At 41.5% G+C, this 14377-nt stretch overlaps 1 long non-coding RNA gene across 1 annotated transcript; it reads left to right on the top strand.

Annotated features, from left to right (window-relative positions):
- The first annotated feature begins 15 nt into the window (after positions 1 to 15).
- Positions 16 to 8074, top strand: LOC309444876. The gene is made up of 3 exons (XR_014185169.1): positions 16 to 154; positions 1153 to 1219; positions 7929 to 8074. It is a non-coding gene; the product is annotated as an uncharacterized lncRNA (long non-coding RNA).
- Positions 8075 to 14377: the final 6303 nt, after the last annotated feature.

The raw sequence follows: 14377 nt of genomic DNA, 5'->3' as shown, positions 1-14377 counted from the left end.
GCTCTCTTTATCTGTACAAAGTCCTGCGCAGGGCAACAAAGATGATGAAGGGCGTGGAGCATCTCCCGTGTGAGGAAAGGCTGAGGGAGCTGAGGCTTTTGAGCTTGGAGGAGACTGAGGGGTGACCTCATTCATGGTGATCAATATGGAAAGGGTGAGTGTCAGGAGGATGGAGCCAGGCTCTTCTCGGTGACAACCAATGACAGGACAAGGTGTAATGGGTACAAACTGGAACACAGGAGGTTCCACTTAAATATGAGAAGAAACTTCTCATTGAGGGTAACAGAACACTGGCCCAGGCTGCCCAGGGAGGTTGTGGAGTCTCCTTCTCTGCAGACATTCCAACCCGCCTGGACACCTTCCTGTGTAACCTCATCTGCGTGTTCCTGCTCCGGCGGGGGGATTGGACTGGATGAGCTTTTGAGGTCCCTTCCAATCCCTGACATTCTGGGATTCCCTATGGGTGGGTATTCACCATTTCCCATGGTCAGGTTAATCCCTGTGCATGATTCACCCCCAAAATGTACCTTCCCTCAGGGTGATAGCGTCAGGGGTTGTTTACACACTTCAGGGGATTAGTGTTTATTCTTATCTGGTTAGTTTTGGTCGAGGAGGTTTCAGTTTCCCCGAGGTGGAGCAGGATCCCTGTCCCAAAGGGGTATGGGTGGGTCTGGCTCAGCAGAGTCTCTGCCCCAAACCACACACAGAAAAGTTTTAAAAAGTTAACTTTATGAGCACTGTACCCACCTGCATCTATCCCAAAGGCCAAAATGGGCATATCGTGGGATGGTAAAATGGGCCCATTCAACTAATGTTTGTAGCAAGTGATAGGACAAGAGGAAACGGCCTCAAGTTGTGCCAGGGGAGGTTGAGATTGGATATTGAGAAAAAAATCTTCATGGAAAGGGCTGTCAGACATTGGAACAGGCTGCCCAGGGCAGTGGTGGAGTCGCCATCCCTGGAGGGGTTTAAAAGGCATTTAGACAAGGTTCTTAGGGTCATGGTTTAATGTTGGAGTATGGTTGGAATCAATGATCCTGAGGGTCTCTTCCAGCTGAAATGATTCTATGATCACATGAGACTGCTTGAGGCAGGCCTCCGTGAAACTGTGACTAAAACATTGGTCATTCTTTGCACTTTTCTGTGTTACAGCTGCCAGCGAGGAACACAAGGGCAGTCGGTAGAAAGCTGACGGTGTCAGTAAAAGCAGAAAGATGAAGTAAGTGTCCTCATTTTTGCCGGGTCCCTTGGGCAGCCAGGAGCAGAACACCACCCCTCAGCTCCTGCCCTTCATCCTGCCACTTGCTTTGAATCGTATTTCATAGTTACTCTCTTAAAATCATTTTACAAATCTGCGTTTACCTTTTGGAGATTTTTAATTCTGTTAGGGAGAGTACTTTCAAATTTTCATGAGGAATCTGACATAGCATTGAGAATGTTTTACTGAAATGGAGACAAGACTAGATACTCAAGCCAACCAAAAAGAGCTTGCTACGGTTTACAATATTGTGTAAGAAGTTTCCATTGCATTCATAGTGTAACATACTTAAAGTACTCCTGAGTTGAATAAGAGGAGGTTGAAATCTGGCCAAGTGATTTGCTTGGAGTGGCTACGTGATCAGAAAACAGGGCATCGGAAGATGTGCAAAGACGATAAAAAACATGCGAGCTTAGGTTGTTGAACCTAGGTTTAAATTTCATTTTACTTTCCCCTATCCCCCCAAAATGCCTTCCTTTTTTGTGTAGTAGGATTCAACTGCAAATATAATGAATTCTTGATTTGACTCAGTGTTTTTCAGTATGGCTAACCTTACTATTCTCAACATACAGCATCCTGTATCTTAAGAAGAAGAGATAGGCACTTGATAAAATTGAAAACAGTTTCTGCCCATAAACATCATTATTCATTCAGGCTTAATCATAGTTTAGTAGCCTATTGATCACAGTTACACAACTGTATTTACCACATGTCAGATGTGACTGTTGCTGAAGATACTTCAGAGTAACAGGTAGTTCCTGGTCACAAAGACAGCCCATATGAGATTCATGCTTAATGGCAGCAGGCAGCTCAGACATAGCTTCAAATATTTATAAGAGGTACTGGGTTTTATTCTCATCTAGTGACAAAACAAGGTTGTCATTCCTTCATGATCCATTCTTCTGTGACATCCTCTAAGTACAATAGATAACCTTTGGCAGTTTAGAAGTCACATCTACTAGATTAACTAATGTATACATAGATGCTTACTGTTTCACAGCATAACCTGGTTTCTGTGCAACTATCACTTTTATGTATGCTAAAAGCAATTGAAAAAAAAAAGCCTCAAACTCCACTGCTTCACACTGTGGCATTAAGATGACCAAACTTTGTGAAGCTTTGTAATGATTTGATCCTGCAACATTTTGAAAACGTGAAGTTTGTTATAGAGCAAGTATGCGGAAGAGAATGAGTCATTTCTTGTGGGTTGAACAGCACAACCAAAGGCTTTCGGAAATGATGGGCTGTTTGAGTGCAAAACTAAAGAGAAATAATTTTGATCTACCACAGTTTTGTTTCCTTTCTGAATCACTCAGAGAATCTGTTCCTGGTTTGTGTGCACATGCTATTTCTTACTGGGCATAAATTTCAGTAAAACTTTAGGTTTAATTAAAAAAAAAAAAAACTTTTATAGGGAGTTTAAGAAAACTCTTCAAAATATGAGCAGTGACACGGTTTGTTTTGGAAACTGCAGACAAAAAGGCAAAAACTACCAGCGCAAAGGAAACGTAAGGCCTGAACCTTGTTCCCAGCACTTGGCCAGTGAGGCCAAAATCTTATTTGCTGGACCATTCCAGACAGAATTTCTCCTTGGCTGTGTCCCAGCTAGAGATGGTGGTTTATGCAAGAGAGACGTTGCTCGGATGCGGCGAGCTGGGGAGAACAGCAGCAGCCAGAATTACATTATCTCTGTTCTCGTGTTTTTTCCAAAATGGTTACATTTCTGGGCTATCTGGGAGGTTTCAGCTATGCTCTCTCTTGTTCCTGAACTCAGAGTGGTTTGTGTGTATAGGGAACACCACAACCAGAAATCTGAATATTGGCTTACTGGGTGAGTTAGTGATGCAAAATCCGTGTGGAAAGAGAAGTAGAAACCTCATCTACTGAGGCTGTTTTCAAATGTGCAAAATTAAAAAAACAAACAAACAAACAAACAAAAAAAAAACAAAAAAACAAACAACCCACAAAAACAAAACCCCACAACAACAAAGGTGATAATTAAGATAACATGCGGTTTTGCACCCTTTGCTTTATGCGTGCCTCATTTATTATCAGCTCACTGAGGAAGGGTCTAGTTTATTATTTAGCTTTGCTACATGCATCTCTATGGTACCAGCAGAACAATTATAGTAAACATTGTAAAATAACAAGCATGACCAAGATGTGAGTCACCCTTGAAGAGAGATCTGCCATAAACCAACCTCATCTGTGCTTGATTTATTTTGCTAAAACCTTCCAGACAGACAGAGCGATGCTCCATTTAATTTTATAGTATTTGGAGGCTTCTTGCAGTTAAATTAAAGGATTTACTGCCAACTGACACTGTTGTAAACTCGATTGAAAAAGACAAAATGTTTTCCAATGTTTCATTTCTAAATTCCCTTTAAGTATCCTAGGGAGGACAGAGTTCTAACATATGGGTTACAAAAATTAGAAGAGTAAGGAAATGAATTCAGGTGGTTGTCAAGTAAGAATGAGGAGTAAAATGACTCAGCTTCAGTGGATTTCAGTCTTTATGAGTTTTATCTTTAAAAAGAAAAAAAGACCTGTTGAATAAAGCACTTTGATTTGTTTACAGAGGGACTTTCAAGGTTCATCCAGGTCTGAAGTGAAACAGGGAGGATAGAGTGGTGGGATGGCTGAGAAATCCCACCCACTTGAAGGAAATGTGGTTTTGTCCCAAGTTGTACAGCAGTGATCTCTATAGCAACACATTCCAATTAGAAAAATAAAAATGAACATAAGTGAAACTCAATAAAGAACCATTTTAAACTTAGGACCATGGTTCTGCTTCAGCCACTTGGATTGAATATTACAGAGGAAGTCCAAGATAGGTTGATTTCTTTGAAGCTTTTTTAGTAGGAATCAAGATTCGGGAGGATAACAATGATGGTTGGCCGAGGTACATTGTGACAAGGTGTCCAAGGTTCTGCTGAATTGATGTCAGATTTGGACTGTGATGTCGGCCAGTTTATTGATGAAGCTTCCAGTGCTTTTTATCAAACGGATGTAACTAACAGAGCACTCTAAGCTCAACAGGAAAGCAGCAACAGATTGTGAAACGCTGAGCTTTTCTCTGCTTCCAGAATGTTTGGCTGAGATAGGAGCCTGGATGAGAAGGCAGTGGCTGAGGCTGAGTCCAGATAAGGAGGAGGTAATTCCAGTTGGCAAGGGAAAGCAAACAGAGGCTTTATCTTTTCTGTATAAAAACATTTGCTAACATTATGCATGCAGGCTTAGTAACTCTGCATGGAAAGGGTTTAGAAGATTCCTCCTGAACAACTTGTGTAGTTACTGCAATTGTACATGCAGTCCTGGAGATGGCACACCTGGATTGTGTCTGTGTTGTACAATTCTTAAAACAAACAAACAAAGACTTGAAGGATTTTGCTTTTCATGTAGCTAAGGATGTAAGGAAAGATAAGGAAGATAAGGAAAAAAAGCCAATCAGGTCTGCTCTGGCAATAATTACTAGGGTAGGGGAATACTCCATAGGTTAAAAATCACTATGAAGAGCATTTCCAGCTACTCCCTCTGTATTGTATTAAAAATGGTTCTATGATTCTATAAAAGGGATCTGAAACCACAGCCCCCATGTATTCGTGCAAGATACTACAGAGTTTCGTTCAGACATGTATTGCAGTAGTTCACTAGAAGTTTTTACATGTATGCCATGATTCTCAGCAATGTTTCTACAGTTCCAGTGAATTATAGAAAAATACCTTTGTCCATGTGGGGACATAAAGAGAATCCAGAAAAGGCACTGGGAGGTGTCAGCCTTTGGATTATTTAACCTGTGTCCTCATAGCAAATGTCTGAGTTACCTGCCAAGTGACAGACCCAGCTGGGGGAAAGACCAGTTCTGTAGGCAGAAAGCATGAGGGGAGAAAGATAAGAGTTGAAGTTTGGGAGAACAATTAACTTTACATTGAAGACATTACCTAAGAGCTCACTAGTCCAATTTTACCGTTTCTTTGAAGTTTTTGTCATTGAAAGGGCTGCTCGCACTGTCAGCTGGGAATAGCAGAGTTTAACTGACTGTGCTTTTTGCTTGGAACGCATGTTGTGCGCAGGGTCGAGCTACCAGATGGAGGAACCCCCCGGCTGGCGGCTGCAGAACTAATGTCTATCCACTGGCAGCCAAAACCAGCATTCTAAAGATAGCGCTTTCCTGCATTGGTTTGGTTTGGCATTTCCTGCATGAATGTCACGGAGCAGAAAGATTTAAGTAATAAATAGCAACTGTCTTAAATTGGAAAGAGGAATGAGAGTAAAAAGAGATAGGTAGCAATTGTAATTGATTTAATCAGCAACGGTCTTTATGATGGAACAGCCTTGTGTTATCTCTTCCTGGAATCCTTGTTACCCTTAAGTGAGTTTTGGTTTCTCAGTACAGTTCCCCATGGACAAGCGTCCACAGCAAAAAATATGGCACCATTTAACCCCTTACTCAAAACTGATTAACCATGGGTAACCATAGAATAATTATTTTCTCCATCACACGTGGAGATCCAGAGATCTCAAGCTTTTCTCCACCTTATTACTCCACTGAACAGTTTCAAATCATCTTCCTAGAGTAATACTTTCCTGAAACAGAAACATAACACTGAACTGTAATATGTTCCAGTCCTTAAGTTTTTAATACTACAGGCCATAAAGTTTTGTGGTATAGTAATAATGAACTAGCAAAAGAATTAGCAACTGTGTAGAGGGATTCTGTGCTGCTGATTAGTGGATTTCATTACTTTCTTAATGAAGGATGTTGATTTACGTTGTCTGTGCGGCTTCTGAAATTGGAAGTCCTTGGACTTGCAATGAATATTCACTTGCATTCTTAGTTTATGCCTTCAAATATAAAAACAATGAATAAGTAATAAAAAATAATGAATAAAAACACAGAATAATGCCAGAACTTTTTAACCACAATTACAGTGGATTCTCTGGATTCCCCCTCTGAAGCCGTAATTCATGTCACTGCACAAAATGAGCAGCGATGTGGGAGCCCAAACGTTAGAGTTACTGGCACAGGTTTGGTTTTAGCTGTTCAGTCTGCAACATTGGAAAAGTTTGCTGATAAATTGCAGATAAAGTACATTGCTCGTGGCTATTAGAAGTATTTCTCTCATATGCACAAATCCTTGTGTCATACAAACTAATTAATATGAATTCATTGGAATAAACACTATTTTATAAGGCTGAATCATTGTTTTTATAAACGTTACTGTAGTGCTTTTCTTTGAATAGATGAACAGTATTTTTTTCTCCTTATTTTAATGGGAAAAAAAGTTTCTGAGCATGCTTGTAAAAAGAAAAAAACTGGCAGGGAAGGAAGTAAAAGTTTAAGAGACTTGAGCTGTACTGAGAAAACTCTACACAGGTCAGAAAAGGGACAAACACCATTGTGGATGCATATGTGACTCATTTAAATTATGCACTAGGAATTAGGCTCTTTCTTGTGATCATTTCTCTACTGAAACAATTCAATGCTAATCTTGCTTCTGGAATTAGGCATCTTCTATAAATTTAAAAGGGACCTTTTAAAAAAAGAAGGCGAAGAACTGTGTCAACAAGTTCTGCTACCAGATTGAAGGACCCATTCTGTGCTAAGCTTTTGGAATACAATTCACATCTTCTATTCTGAGTAGCAGAAAAAAACAAAAAAGAAGAAAATTTAGACTAAGAACTCTGAAAAACACTGCAAACACTGTATCTTTATAAAAAGTGCTCTGAATTATTTCTGCTCTGCTGAGTGACAGGGAAGCTTACGTGCTATATGTTACACAAAGCTTCCATGTCTAGGAATATACAACAGTGCACATTGCACTTGGCAGCTACTCCACCAGGTTCTTTGAAATTCTAGTCACTCAGTGGCAGAAAGTACTTTGGCATCATCTTCAAAAATGCATTTACAAGAGCAGTGCTATGAAACACTTAAAGTTACTGAATATTTCTTATAGCTTTCAGTATAAACAAAGCCTTGTGCTTGTCTCCATTCTGCTTTGTTTTGTATCTGTTACAAAATCAGCTGTTTTTTTATCAGTTAAGTAAATACAAAATGTGTGGTTTGGTAATCTAAGTAAAATGGAATCACATCTCAGTATTCAAGGAAGGACGTGGCTGTTCTTTGGGAAAAGTTACTAAGCTGTATCCATTTACAGAGAAAAAGATGGGAAGCAAAAGGATTTCCTAGATGTAAAAATATTTCTATACTATTGCTCCAGCTGACATCTGCACACAAGCGAGTAGACACTCAATCTTGGGCTGGCCTGATCTTATTTGTAGATAAGTTAATCAGTATTTAAAATAACTAGATATTTGACATCTCCCAGTAGCATCCTGCATCTTAGGAAGTGATTAATTGTAGCTCTCCTATACACCACGTTTGAAAGGTTTTGGTTTTATAGTCTGTTTCTTCCTTGTAGTTAAAAGTGATAATCACAAACAACCCAATACTGCTGACACAGCAGAAGTAACAACGTTTTAATCCTGTGCACGGACATAAATCATACAATTCAATGTGGTATTTCTATCTCTAGTTTCTCTCATTCTATTCACTCTCTAATCTTTCAGCCACATTCTCAAATTTCCCTTTTTGGTTAGGTGACAAATAAGAAAGAAGAGCAACACTTAACATTTGTTGACTTTGTCCCTCTGCATCTCTCCTATGCAGGTGTCTGGTACTATTTTGACAAAATCAAAGCCACTTACGTGCATCATTCCTGTTTTTCCGCGTGCAGGCGGCCAGGCTGCAGAGTCGCGCTGGCGCTGCCGCCGGCCTCCACAGAGCTTTCAGCTGCTTGTACAAATGCGCCAGGGATTTTGCCTTCACACCATTCATTGCTATCACCTTGGCACTTAAAATCTTCAGAGGAGCTTTCCAGACTCTAGCAACCTGTCAAGTCAGAGGGGAGAAAAAAAAAAAACCCTGTGGATATGCAGCTTCAAGACAACTGAGGGGTCTCCAGAGCTATTTATAAAAAATGTGAGAGCTCCCTTTCCTGGTTGGTGAGGGGAAGCAAACCGAGTAGTTAATTTTCAACTTGTCCCTGGACTGGCTTCTCCATTGGCTCTATATTTTGTTGGAGGGCCAGCTGGTTGATGATTATTCTACATGTGCTTTCCAGGTTCTTTCTCAGCTGGCTCCAAGAGGACCAAGGGGTCTGTGAGGTTTCTTATCATTTCTGCATGCATGCATTCTTTGAATTTGAATAGTTGTATATTTGAATAGTTGTATATTTGAATACTGATAGCTATGAATTGCTGTCATTAACAGCTGCAATTCTGAGAACTGGTGATTACTCAGACTAAGGAATTCGCAGAAATCTGGTAGATACACAAGGTTTGCCCAGGAGAACAGGAAGGGGAGCAGCCACCTGCAGCCAAGTTCCTTAGCTCACAACACAGTGCCATCGCAGCCTCAAGGTGGGAAATTTGTTCTTCTGAACTATTAAACATCCCATGAGAGGAATAATGTTGTATATAGACTAGAAATAGGAAGAGACACAAGGAACCATCATTACTCCTCCCACTTACATACCACTTTGACCCTGTTGAAGTGGGTGGTGTTTTTTTGGGAGGTGGGAGGGAGGTGGGGGCGAAAGGGGGAAGCACATTGAGAAGTCTTCCTGACCTATGTTTCTTAGGGATGAAAGCATGAACAATGTTACACTCTTATTATTCCCACATGCAATCCAATAGCTTTGTTAAGTGAAAAATACATATAGAAAGCCCATCCTGTAACTTTCTTCAGGGTGTTCACTGTTCCTGCCATACCTGGAATCCATGTAAGTGGCACAGGCTTCCAAATTAGAGCTGTAGTTTCTTGGGCCAAGCAACCAATTTTCTAAAGACTTTTCATAACATTGCAGAAGAAGATAAAGAGCCATTAGGAAAGGGCTCATGAGTACATCAGGGAGCAGCACAGGCCAGTTGCTGTCTGAGGACGGGGAGCCAAAGATGTCCCCAACATAGGCAGTATCCTCACCAGCTGAGTGTCACCCACAGACGCTGAGCACCCCTGGTAAAAGGGTCCCCCAACAGTCCCAAACCCAGAAGCGACAAAGCAGTGAGCTCAGAAAGGAGCAAAAGGAAACAGGGCAAAAGTCCATCCCAAAGACAAAGCTGAAGACAACAAGCCCAACAACACTTATGGGCCCAGGGGTGGGCTTAAGTATGCTCCTGGCCCATGGGCAGGGCTGAGGTTGGGGGCTGCAGGTGAAGCTTTTCAGCTTGTTAGTGCCCTCAGGGTCATGACAGGGCAAAAGCATAATGTTGTGGGCCTTTAATAACTCTCTTGTATTTACAAAATCTGTGTGATTATTTTCCTCCATTAAGTACATATTTCGAAAACTACAGAATCTATCAATGACAGCAAGCAGAATTCATAAGACCATTAACATTCTGCCATTAAAAATTTGCCATTAAGCCCCACATCTTTCTTAATCCATAAAATTATCTGTGAAATATTCTTCAATAGAGTTTTGTTTGTTTTACTTAACAAATGGCAGTATTTTGAATTAAGAATTTATTTCTTTGATGATGTTTATCACATGGGGTGTAAGTTCAAGGCTCAGGCTCAGGGAATCCTCTTTAGTGCCCTAAAGTGGCTTATCTGTGCTATTTACTATTCCAAAACCTACTATTTAGGAGAGTCTCTTAATGCTGAGAGTCTCTCAGCTGCCTGCTTCAGAATATCTAAGAGCAAATCATTGTCAGCAAAGCGGTTCTGTGGAAGAACTGCAAAATCAAGCTCCTGCATTGCTGCTATACATTTTGTATCTGGATTTCTCAAAATATGTGAAGGTGGGGACTACACACTGAATGAAAAAGCAGTTCTCAGTCTGAAGAAAAGGATAAAACCCTCTAAAATCAGTAAGTGTGATGAGCACCCCTTCAGGCTTTTGGTAATCTCAGTGGATTAAGAAACACTGATGATTATGATAATGGTGCCTGACCAACTCAACACAGTCTGTGACAAACCTGAGCAAATCCGGACAAACCAGCAAATGCCGGGCAAAGGTATCGGCCGCGTCAAAGAGGTAAAAGGGCGGCGGGAGCAGCTGTGAGCGTGATCCTGGGAAGATCAGCGCTGGGCAAAGTGCAAATGCAGAGCTTGTTAGAATGGCAAATTTCTGAGAAGGGGAATAGCCTGCAGTCTAGATGGAACAACATGTAAATAAATCATGCCTGACCCTCCTCACCTCATTTCTCAGATTGGCAAAATGACCTTACAAGACCGCAAACTTTGACCAGCTGGATGACCAAACATGTAACGATGTTTTTCTCTCTGCTATGGGAATTTAAGGCCTTTTCTTCCATTCTCATTCATGAAAATTACAAGTATCTTCATTGAATAAAATGGGGTTTACCGAGCATAAACCAGAAGTCAGATCATAGTCAGAACAGAGAATGTCTGTGTCTTGCCCTATATTGTAGCGCTGGTTGAAGGCCATACAGGAGCAAAACCCACTTGACCCTCACCTGTTTTGTGTAATAAAAATCGAAGAACGCTTATGAGAGAATTGAAAATGGAGATGGTGTCTGAAAAGGAAGTGATGAGGACGTTTGTACTCAGGGGAGGAAACCTGGCAACAGATTTCAACAGCAGAAAAGTTTTCTCTCGATAATAGGAGAAATGCTACAGCAAGTTTACAAATAGCATGGACATTACTGTTGTTTACAGAATGTATTTTATGTAACTTTTAATTAAGCATCACTATGTCACAAGATAGTGCGTGCTGTGTTCACAAAGATGTGTTTGTGTCCCTGTCCAGTTATGAGAGTTATTATATAGAAAATAAATAAAGTAACTCAAATAGACATGGAATCAGAACTTCAAGTACCCTTTTTGTTTTAATAGCATAGGATGTGAACAAAGATTTTATACACAGGAAATAAAATTATTCCTACAGAGTTCTTAGAGCAAATATTCTGGAGTTCCTTCTGTGACCTGATCACATCATCTGTGTTCTTCGCCTTTGTTTCTATATTCTCATGCTCGGCAGCGAGTATAATTATGAATGCCTGTCACTTGTTTAAACAAATGCTTTGTTTGGCAACCTTTGTCTTCCTGCCGCTGATGCAGCTGCAAAATTGTGTGCACAGTGTGTTAATTTTTTACCTTTGATGCTATGGTAAGTTGTTTTTTTTTCCTAACAAAAAAAAAAGGAAACCAATGAATGAGATACCAATCTCTCTTGATCCACACAAAACATGTGGAAGCAGCAGCTTCCTTAGGAAACAATAGCAAATGAATGCTGATACAACAGTAAAATAAGCTAGATATTTCCTGGAACCCAATGATTCTTCATAACATGACAGAAAAAAGTTAGCACATACATAAAATGCAAGAGAAGAGACTAAAAAAAGAGGATGAAAAAGGTGAGGAAATAAAACAACAAAGAAATATCTTGTTATTTTATGTGGGATAACAGAATAACACAATAAAATGTACTTTCTTCTATGAAATTAAAAAATGAAATTGATGTATTAGCACCTTGAAGTTCTTACTCATTTTTATAAGGGGGGAAGAAAATAAGAATGGATTTGACGCAGGCACTTGAGCAAGTTACCATGGTTTAAATCAGAATACAACAGTGTTATCAACGTCTTCCTAGTGCTTGTTCACAGGCAATCTCTGCACCCATGGCCAAGTGAAGCCTTTGTTCACTAAAGGGGGACTTACACTGCATTTCATTATATTATTGCAGAAATATTCAGATGAGCATAATTTGAAAGCTCATAAAGCTTGGGAGGTTGTGAAGCACAGGAGACAATTATCCTTAGGTAAGTCATTTGTGTGTTGGTACTGTAAATTAAAGACTAAACCCCAAATCTGGGCTTTCTCATATAAGCACAAAGTAGGTCTTGACTATTAGTGGGAAATTGCTGTATTATTTTTTCTTATGTTGCTATCTCTGCTCAAAGATGTAGACATCAGTTGGATTCTACCAGTTATTTCCTGGAGTTAATTTGATGACTACAGGCAAATAGTATAACTCGTTTATGACAATGCAAATTTTGTCTGGTTTATGTTGTTTTAGCAGAGAAATGATTTACTGACCATACAGAGAGGAGCAGGATCTCGCATCCTCAGGAGAACATGAGTTAATTTTCTCTGGGAGGGAATGTACTGATGAGAAGACAGGACAGGTTTTATGTCAGATTTGGTTTGTGATGTCAAAGGCTTTTATTAGCAACTTTCCACAGCAGCTACACTGAGATTTACATCAATTTAGCTGAGACCTGGCAATTGCTTGAGTGCAGCAGCAACTGTTTGGCAAACCTGTTGCAGGGCAAATCTGTGCAGCAAAGCGTGAAATAATCCTATGTGAAAAGTCAGTTTGTAAGCAGTTTAACCTTTGATCTTCCTAATCTGCTTGCGAAGGAAGAGAACACAATAAATAAATAAATTAACAGACTCAGCTGAACAGTTACAAATCTGGAAGCAGAAGCAAGGGTTTTCCTAACACACTAGTTGTTAATTCCCAGGCTCATGATAACTCTAATACTGAAAACACCTTCCTGAGAAGTCATTACGAGCACTGTTGAAGGAAGACAAGACACTTGTGCCTCTGTCAGCATAAATTTCCCTGCCTGAAACATTAAACTTCTTATGTCCTGTTCTCTGACTCTGTAACTCTCAGATAGATGACTAGGAGGAATTGCTGGTCCCCTGGGGTCTGAAACACTTTAGAAACTGGAGCCTTTGTGACATACACTGTTTAATTCCATACAGGTACAAAAGTCCTGCATTGGACACCTTAAGTTTGAACATGAAAAAGCTACAGCTGAAGCTGAAAAATGAAGTATGATGATGATCTTGTTCAGGCAACACTGTGATATATAAGGCTATAGTAAAATAATCTAATCTTTGTCTTCTTTCAGAGCTACATGCATGCTTCCTCTGTGCTTCATTTTGTGCTTTTGCATATTTTTCTCGTTCCCAGAAGGTGAACAGAAGGTTTTCCACCTTCGCCCAGTCATTCTGTTCTCACACCAAACACAGGAGCAAAGCAACAGAAGCATCAGTCTGATGAGCTAATTTCGCAATTTCCCACTTGCTGCCTGTTCCTCAGCTGCGTTCCGAGCATGGTGACATTTTTCTCCTTAATATGACAGCTCACATTGTGATCATCCCGTTTCAGCGATGCAAGTGTGCAGGAGCCATTTGAACAGGAAGAAATTTAATGGAGGGACCAGAAGAAGGAGTAGGAAAAGGGAATGTGTCAGTGCACAAAGGCAGCTCTCGAGGTGTGAATATATTTAATCTTCTTGCTGACAGGTCTTCTGGCCAAACCCCGTGGCTACATCACCTGGCAGGTCTGGAGACACTTACTAAAGAAGAGATATGACACTGGAGTTTGCAGCAGCCCTGAGATGCTGTCAGAGATGGAATCGCAGAGCCGTGATCGCAGGCTGCAGGACACCAACACAAAACATGTGGCTGCATCACCCAAAATCCTGGCAGATCCTGGGGTGCACCACAAGACCCTCTTGTGTCCTAGTGTGAGCAAGAGGGTTTGTGGAGCCCTCAGGGTGGTGGCAGCGCTGGGTGCGCACCTCAGGGTGAAAGGGGGAGAAAAAGAGGGGACGTTGTGTGGGTGCAGCGCGTGTGTGCAGGGGGTGCCGTGTGTGAGGTGCGTGGTGCGGACTAGCACTAGCGAGCCAGCACTGGGCCCTTGTGGCCAGAAAGGCCAATGGTACCTGGGGTGGATTAGAAGTGGGGTGGTCAGGAGGTCAGAGAGGTTCTCCTGCCCCTCTACTCTGCCCTGGTGAGACCACACCTGGAATATTGTGTCCAGTTCTGGGCCCCTCAGTTCCAGAAGGACAGGGAACTGCTGGACAGAGTCCAGCGCAGGGCACCGGCGGGGGGATTGCACTGGATGACCTTTCGAGGTCCCTGCCAACCCCTGACATTCTGGGATTCTGTGACTACAGTTCCCGGCATGCACCGCGCCTGGCGCGGGTACTACAGGTCCCGGCCTGCTCGGCGGGGGCGGTGCCGAAGAGCCGCCGCGCTGCCCTCTGGGAGTTGTAGTCTCAGCCGGCAGCGCGGCGGTGAAGGGGCGGCCGCGGGGCCGCGGTTGCCGTGCGGCTGCGCGGGCGCTCGGGGCGGGC

This window comes from Streptopelia decaocto, assembly GCF_964273445.1.
Source record: "Streptopelia decaocto genome assembly, chromosome: 11".
In the NCBI taxonomy this organism is placed as follows: Eukaryota; Metazoa; Chordata; class Aves; order Columbiformes; family Columbidae; genus Streptopelia; species Streptopelia decaocto.
The sequence above is the reverse complement of the archived record's forward strand: the minus strand, read 5'-3'. Positions and strand labels throughout refer to the sequence as shown.